An 8,935-nucleotide genomic window follows, 5' to 3' on the forward strand; every position below is an offset into this window, starting at 1 on the left:
TTTTCATGTAGATTACTCGGAGCTGAATGTAAATTGATGTAAATCAGGGAAACAGATCAGCGGCCACGACACCTCATTCTCCAAGGTGGGGCCTCCCTGGGCGTGTGTGGCCTGGACCAGGGGCTCCCTGGGCACGCACCTTCTGGGTACCTTCCCCGTCTGAACCAGGAGGGCCTGATGGGGGAAGGGGTGGCCAGGAGGGGCATGTGGGGGGGGGGGCAAGAAAGCCCAAGGGGAGGCCGTGCGGGCTCCGTGGAGCCCCTGAGGACAGAACACATCCCAGGAAGGATATCTGTGACAGCCACCAGCAGCGTCGCCCCTCGAGGTCCCCACAGACTCATCCCCGCGCTAATCGACACATCGGGCCTGCAAGGTGAAGGTGGTTATGGTGTTTACAAAGGCAATGAGTGTGCCCTGTAGGAGGACCAGCGAATTTAGACAAGCGAAGCGAGAAACATCATGAGCGCCCACCACTCCAGGGGTCGCGGATAATCAGCTGAAATTTGAATTCCTTTCAGACCGGTTCTAATAAACATGCAGCTATGTCTGTGTGCGTATAAAATTCAGTTTTTAGTGGTCTGTCACTTTTAACTGTTGTATTCCTTTGACTCCATGCGATGCGTTTAGAAGCTGAATCGGGATGAAGGAGGTGTATTCGGGGCAGACGTCCTGTGAGGCCGCTGGAACCGCGGGGCCCTCTCGTGCTCAGCCCCTCCTAGGGCCCTGCACCTAAATTCGCACTCACAATTCTGTGTCCTCTTTCTTACCGAGAGCCGGCTCCCCAAGCTGTGTCTCTGTGTGTCTCTGTGCCCCAGGAAACCTGATTCCGTGCCTGCATTTCACCAAAGCTGGTGCTATGGGTGGAACCGTGTCCCCTAAAAAGATACGTTGAAGTCCTAACCCCCTAGTCCTTGGGAATGTGAGCTTATTTGGAAATACGCTCTTTGCAGATGGCATCAAGTTAAGATGCGATCCTGCTGGAGTAGGGTGGGCCCTCAACCCAATGAGGGGTGTCCTGGTAAGAAGAGGGGAGATGGGGAGGGACAGACGAGGCACAGCGCCACACGAAGGCTGAGGCAGAGACGGGGGTGATGCATCTACAAGCCACGCACAGCCGGGGACCGCCAACCACCCCCAGAAGCCGGGAGAGAGCAAGGGAGGACCCTCCCCTAGAGTCTTCCGGGAGAGCGTGGCCCGGTGGACGACACCTTCCCTGCAGACCTTTAGCCTCCAGAGCTGGCAGAGAACAGTTTTCCGCTGTTTTAAGCCACGCAGTGTGTTGTGTTGTTACGGCCGCCGCAGGAAACCAGTGTAGCCGGTGAAGCCCAAAGCTGGCCAGGCCTCGGAGTCGCTGGGGATGGACAGCGACCGACAGGAGGCCGCCAGGTGAGGCAGGGCCCCCAATCCGAGAAAGGGAGCCTGTTGCTGGCACGTCCTGGCTCACCATGGAGACACCTCCCCTGCCTGCGAACACTCCTGTGTGCTAGTCGGGGTCAGCCTGGGGCGGGTCCGGAGTAGAGACAGCCGCAGCCTCGCAGTCCGGACTTCCTTGTGTCTCCCCCGACCCACGGGAAGAAAGGTGAGCTTCCCTGCTCAGTGTGGGGTGCAGAGTTGGGTCTCTGCGTTGGTGAGTGATTTGCACAAATCTCACAGGAGCTCCCCGGGTCACGGAATTGTCCCCATTTCATGGACAAGAAAGCGGAGGCTCTGGGAGCTTACACAGCTTGCTCAGGGTCACAGGGAGCTGACGACAGAGAGAGGGTCTGGACCCAAAGGGTTCTTGCCCCAAAGCCTGTACGCTTTCCCCTCTTGTTCCCTAAAAGCAGCTGGTTCCCGTGTCTGAATTTCAGCCCCCCGCCGTCCACAGCTGCAGGTAAAAGTAACTGGACGGAAGCCCTCAGTGCGCAGGAGAGTTTGGGAGTTTCTTCAGAGCCCGACTTGCCTGGGGTCCCGCCAGCGGTGATGCCGCGGAGGGCAGGGCTGGACCCCCCTGTTCCCCACCGTTTGCCAGCCAGGGAGACCCTGGGGAGTACGGAGGAGGACAAGAAAGAATCTCCACTTAAAAAAAAACCCTTAACATTAAAAAAAATTAAAGGAAAGTAACTGTTAGTGAGCACGTGCAGACGTTGGAGGCTTGGACCCTGTCGGCGGGAATAAGCAAAGCAGAGAGTTACCCGTGCCCCCGCCGTTCTGCTGCCGGGACGCACCCCAAAGAGGCGGCCACAGGTGTTCAAGAAAAAACTTACACAGAGAGGATCATGGGCAGCGCCACCCACTGCATCCGACAGGGGGACGTGACCCTAATGTCTGTGAGCAAACAGATGACCAACAAAATGTGATCGGCCCACGCAGGGGGGTGTTACGCAGCCACAGGAAGAAGGAAAGTGCGGCTCCGTGCTGCACCGTGGGTGCACCTCAAAGACGGGGTGCTGCAGGCAGAAGCCCGTCACGGAAGGCCGCAGCTGACGTGGTTCTGCTCACGTGGAACGCCCAGAAGAGGCACGGCCTCGGAGACAGAGTGCGGACTGCGGGTTGCCAGGGGCTGGAATGGGAGGGACTGCCGAAGGGCACGGGGTCCCGTCTGGGGGTGATGAGCATGTTTTGGAACTTGATGGTGGTGAGGAGTGCACAGCATTGTGAACATATTAGTGCCACCAAGGTGTGGGCATTACATGTGGCAAATGATATGTTATGTGTATTTTACCAAAATGAAAGCTATTTCAAACGAACTGACCTCCAGTGGATTTCTTATGCTGCTGCTGCTTTTTCTACCATCTTGTCTCTCTGTCACAGTGAGACTCCTCGGAAGTGCTGTTTGTACAGAGGCTTTGTCTGTGTGGCTGTCACCAACCCCCCCCCCCCCCCGTCCCCGCCACCCCATGACCCCCTCAGTCTGGTTTTGGGCACTATCGTGTCCCTGAAGTTGTTACCTTCTCTTGTTGTCTACTTGGTATGAAGGTATTATACCACATACACACACCCCTCTTTCCACCTGGGGTAGCCGCCTTCTCTGAAGACGGTCCTGTTCCTGATGCAGCTCACTTGGCCTTGGGAACTTTCAGACTGACACCTCAGTGCTGACCTTGAGCAAGATTTCATGTCCCAGCCAGAGAGACGGGCCCGAGCCCAGCAATTACGCCCTGATGGCCGTCATCCCAGCGCATCCAGGGGACAGAGAGGCTCGCCCCGGTGTCATCGGATGCAGAACGTGTATTCATGAGACTCAGAAGGTAATTTGCACATGTCTCAAACGGCGCCCTCCCTTTCCCCATCCATTTCCCTCTGCTGCGGAAGGTAAAATTAAAGCCTTCAGAATATGACACCTCTTAGTAGTTCCCGGGTAACCAGGAATCACAGTGTCAAAGCTATTGACAGGCTGACAGGTTGAACTTGAGCTTGGACTATCCCTTTATCGCAGCTACAATGAGGACACTTTGTAACCATGCCCCAAGGACGAGAGCAATTAATTTAGGGAAAACACAGCCAGAGTGAGAGCTCCAGGGGATCCTTTTCCCAGCCTGCCCCCTGCACACTTGGGGTGCGCTGGGGTTCACTGTCCCTGAACTTCGGAGGTGATAGCACGCCGGGGCTCAGCATGCAAGGCCCTCCAGTCCTGGCACTGCCACTTGCTGGCTGTGTGGCCTAGGACCAGTCACTTGCCTTTCAGAAGTCGGGCTTCTGGCCACTCTTCCTCCTTCTATCACTCAGCATTGGCTTTGCCAGGCTCGAACTTTATGTGACTAGGATCTTACACAATTGCTCTTTTATCTCCGGCTTCTTTCATTTAAGTTTGGGTCTGAGAGGCCCATCCACAGTGCCTGTAGCAGAGTTCATTTCTCCATTTCACATTGCTGTGTTGCCCGGAGACCTGTCTACTATGCATCATATACTAAAATACGACCCTGTCCCGTGGCCCCGCCTCCTCGCCGGGTAGAGGGAACGCAGGGGCACGCCCAGCTCAGGCCGTGCCCAGGGAGCGCACGGTTTAAGAGCGCATGGGAAACAGTCTAAATGTCCCCAGTGTGAGACGTCCCGTCGGGGGTACCCCCCCCGATCCCCCTTGTAGAACACAGACATCAGTCACGATGACGACTAAGGCGATCTTCCTAAAGTGCCAGCACAGCCTGTGGCCCAGAGTGGACCTTCAGTAACGGGCAGGTCGCCGTCTTCCTCTCGCCCTGTCAGTCACTTAGGTGTCCACTCTGAGGACCAAGAGGTGTCGAGGGTCGTCAGAGAGACGTCCCCACCTTCCTGCACTGTTGCTCACGGCAGCCGAGGCTCCCGTGAACGCATCCTTTCTGCCGGCATGCGGTCTGGTACCGGGCCCAGGCGCACCTCCCAAACGAAACTTGCTGGGAACCAGTCCTAAGCCCCCTCCAGAATTTGATCAAAAATTAAAAAAAAAAGTGGTTGTGAACCAGCTTCCAGGGCAGTGGGTCGGGCCACTTTTGGAGTGATCGGCGAGGCCTGAGATCTTTAACACTGCACTTGGAGGCTGCGTTCCTGCCCCTCTCCTCCTGTGTGCGCGTCTGGGCCTCGGCTGTAATCTGTTTAAAGTTGCAGTCCACGTGACCCCTCTGGTGTGGCTCTGCCTGGCTGCTGGGGTCCAGAAGACGATGCGCCCACCCTGTGTGGGCCGTCGCATTTCCGAGGGCGGGCGGCCTAGCGGAGCGGCCTGGGGGATGGTGTGTGCATGCTGGGGAGCGCCTTGCATGGAAGGAAGGATGAGTTAACGGGCTGGTCCTCACTCGGGAGGGCGAGGGTTTCGTGCCAGGACGCGGAGGACCACAACTATTTCAGGCAAGCAGGTTGGCAGTTCACGTCCACAGAGCCTCGGGGAAGGTTGCAGGGCTCACCACCTCTTCCAGAATTTGCAGCACCAAGGCAGCTGTGCTGTGAGGGAACGCTGGCCAGCGCTGCAGCCGGCAAACCTGGCTTCGGCTCCCCGCGCTGCCTCTCCCAGCCCGGCCTCCGCGTCTTCACGGGTGAGATGGGGCTCATGGCACACTGCTCCCGAGTGACCGAAGGACTCAAAGCAATAACGTGTGACAAGGGGTGCCCGTCTTAAATTGGTACTTCCTAAGTATTTACTAAATTGAAACTTAGAGAGTGCACCCGGTCCTGGGGAAGAGTTAGTGAGAGGACCTTCTCAAGCTCTGTGGCTGTGAGAAACACGCAAAAGGATCTCGGAACTCGGAAAGGCGCCATGGCCGTGCGTGGTGAGGGCTTCCCGCGAGGTCTCGGTGGGAGGCCTGCCTGCGTCTGCAGGCTTCAGAGAAGGGCCTGCAGAGGAACAGCATATATTTTAGGCAGCTCAGAAGAGATAGCCGAGCGTTCTGTTCCCTTTGGCTGGCTATTTGCTTCCTTTGTTCCCAAGAGTAATTACACCCTGGTATTCATCCTCTCTTTTCCCTCTTTTGTCCTTGTAAATACTACAGTTCCTTCCCCTGCACGCGCGCACACGCACACACACACATTGACTTACCCCATCAGCAGGGCTATTGCTACCCACCGAGACCCTCTACTCCCAGCCTCCCTTGCAGCTCTACGTGGCCTTGCAGTTACATTCTGGGCGATACAATCTGGGCGGGAGTATGCAACTTTGAGGCACATCCTTAAAAAGGAAGGTGCTTGTCCTCTCTGCCCCCTTTCCCTCCTTCCCTCTGGCAGCACTGGAACCACCACTATCGATACAGGACTGGGAACTGTGCATTCCAGGCCCGGACCACCCACCTACCTCTGCACTAAAAACAAGAAAGAGAAATACAATTCTCTCTTATTTAAGTCACTGAACTTTGGAGTCTCTTTGTTCAAGTGGCTTTACTGCCACCCAGTTTTATGCACAGGGACAGTGCGGCATTCAAGCCCGACCAGCTGGGCTCACTTTTGCTCAGGTCAGTTCTTAACGGGGGGATTTGGGAGGCAGTTCCCTCCACGTGCCCCTCGGGACAGCAGGAGATTTTCTCTCGGAACTAACATAACCATCGTTGGTTATTTCAGTCTCATTGTCATTGCAGCGCCTGCTCATGGTAGCAAATTTGGAAACTAATAATGAAAATCACTTACAATCGCATCAGATGTAGGTTATTTCTGTTAATCATTTCATGACATGTGCTTTTGGTAATTGTATGATTCTCTTACAAAGAGAATTCACACTGTATACTAGCTTGTGTATTTTGTGGGCTTTTCCCACTTAACTTTATATGGTGAAGTCTATCTCCTAAACACAGCAAGTATGGATGTTATTTTGTGTGTGTTTTAAAGGTCACCATTGGTACACACACTCGGATGTAAACTAAATCCACACAACAGTTGCAAAGTATGGATGAAGAGATCATCAGAGGCGAAGAAAGGGACTTTGAGTGGCTGTGTCTTTTGTGAGAAACTTCGAGATGACACAAGTGAGTCTCTAGGTCCCAAGGCAGCTGCTAGGTGGACTGTGGTGTTGGTCTGAGCCAGTCTCTTACGTGACTAACGCTGAGTATCCAAGTGTTTCTGTCTTTAATAAATGCAGACATGTCGCCTCCTCTTCCCTGCCAGGCTGCACTGTGAGCACTTCCCCAAGTTGTTACGTTTTCCTTGGAGAACACGATTTTTATCGGATAATAATGTTCTAGAGCATGCAGAGACCACTCATTACTTATGTAATCTACTGTTGGACATTTGATGATCTCATTTTCCCACTCTTTTACTATTTAAAAATGCATTTACATGAGAAACTTTATACTGATGTCTTAGTGCACGTTTCCGATCCTAGCTTTTGGGGTGATTATTGAAAATGGAGTTATCGTGTCAAAGGGCATGACTATATTTAAGATTCTTAATATACGTTGGCAAATTTCCCTCCAAAAAATTTGCAGCATTCCCACCAGCAGCCTCTGAGAATAGGACTTAGAACCACGGCCTGCCCGGACCCCGACCCTGACGGCCCCCAAAGAGCATGTCTGTCCTCATTCGCTGACAACGTGATTCACAGAGAATGACAGATACCCAGCTGCTGAGTGGCAATGGTCACTGTGAGGGCACGCTCTGGCATGGTTCCGCCCCTCGCAGGGGCCCCTGGGGCTGCCACACTGGTCTCTGCTTCCCTCTTCATCGAGGGACAGGGACTCGTCAGCCACAGTGACCAGGGCACTGGCTGCAGGTCTGGCTGAGTCTGAATGTTTCATCTGTCCAAGCCGCCTTCTCATTCCACACCGGGCTGCCCAGGCGCATGCCCAGGTGCGGTCACTTGCTTTGGGTGGCATCTCTGCTCAGAGTTTCTGCCTGAGACCACTTTCCACCGAGTCCTTAAGTGGATTACTGAGCAGGGTAGTCTTCTCACATACTCTCAGCCTGAAGTCTGCCACCAGGAGCTTGAGGCATTCCCTCATCTCTTGAGTCATGTGTTTCTCCTTGAACACATACGCGATGACTAGCTACTCTGTGCCAGGCGCAGTGGGATGCGCAGAGGCAGGCGACACATGCACGGTCCCTCTCCCCATGGAGCTTCTTGGCTGGTGGTGGAGGTACGTAACAGGCTATAGACAAACAAAATAACATATAATTGCCAAACTTTGCTATTCACCCCAAAAAATACAAAGGAGCTCTGTGCTAGAGACCCCTGTGGATCTCCTTCTGAGAAGTGGGCAGGGATGCTCCTGGGAGGAGGTGGTGTTTATACTCTGAGACTTGAAGGATGAGAAGGAGAATGGGATGGTTGAGGGGAAAGCATTCTTGGCGGAGGGAAGAGCTTCTCCTTGAGATGGAAGATTCTTTGTGTGTCTGAGGGACTAAAAGGTAGCAGTGGGCTGGAGCAGAGGGCATGGAGCAGGGGGCAGTGAGCTGTCTCCCTCGTCCTAAGTGGAGGCACCTGGGGGGACCGGGGTGCTGTGAGCCTCCTCTCATTTGCAAATGGATTAAAGCGAACACCGAAGGGGCCCGGGAGAGAGATGGCAATGACCGACACCAGGATTAGGGTGTAAGATGAAGCCAGGGAACGCAGGGGCCCGGGCAGGCTGGCCGAGGAGGAGCCGTGGGGTGTTAGTCGTTTACGCAGGCCACCCCCGCAGCATGAGAACGGAGCCTGACCCGAGACTCTCCTTCACCTGCAAAGGCCTCGAACCCCATTTGCAGACGGGCGCTCACCCCCCAAAGGCCTGTGTAATTTTTAAAGGAGAAATCAGCGCCGGAGAGGTCTCATGTCAGCAGTGTATTCTCAGTTCCTGGCATCCGAGCGGGAAAGAGTTTCTGAGGCTAAACCTCGGCCGAGTGACCCTCTCCACACTGGCTTCTGTTTCTGCCTCCCTCTCTCCCTCTGTCCGTCCACTCAGCAACGCCCGGGGCCCCGGGGCCTGCCCAGGTGTTCGGAAGCCAGGTGAGGGAGATACACTCTCCGCCCCCCACCTCCGGCAGCTGGACATCCAGTGGGTCTCTAAGGGTCCTGTTAGTCTAATGAGAATAGTCCTGTTAGTCCGTGAGAATAAACCCGGCTGAGATAAACCCACGCGGCCGAGCATCACTCCTGACTCGCCGGGCATCCCTGCGCCTCCTCTCAGACCTCCTCTGCCGGGTCCTTCCCATGGCGTTGCTGTTGCATGAAGCTCTCCCTCCAGTCTCCGGGCCGGGAGGAAGGTGGTTGGGGATGCACTCTGATCTGTTGCTGCTGGCTCGGGGAAGGACGGGCCTTTCACTCAGAGGCATCTGTGACAAAGGCTAAGCATTGTGACATTTGTGCCCCTGGGCGACCTTCTCAGATCTCTCCCTCCCAGGGGTTGCTTCTCCTGCCCCGCCCCCCTCAGCAAAACCCCCCTCCTGTCCGAGCCGGGTCTCTGCCTGGGCCAGAGATCAGTCACCGGGGACTGTCAGAGTGAATTTCCGCGGCCCGAGGACATTCAAACGCCGCCGCCAAGGCTACCGCCACAGCTTGTTACTGCAGCGCTAATGTGGATTCTTT

Source organism: Phyllostomus hastatus, unplaced genomic scaffold, assembly GCF_019186645.2.
Source record: "Phyllostomus hastatus isolate PE091 unplaced genomic scaffold, TTU_PhHast_1.1 phas_scaffold_501, whole genome shotgun sequence".
Classification (NCBI taxonomy): domain Eukaryota; kingdom Metazoa; phylum Chordata; class Mammalia; order Chiroptera; family Phyllostomidae; genus Phyllostomus; species Phyllostomus hastatus.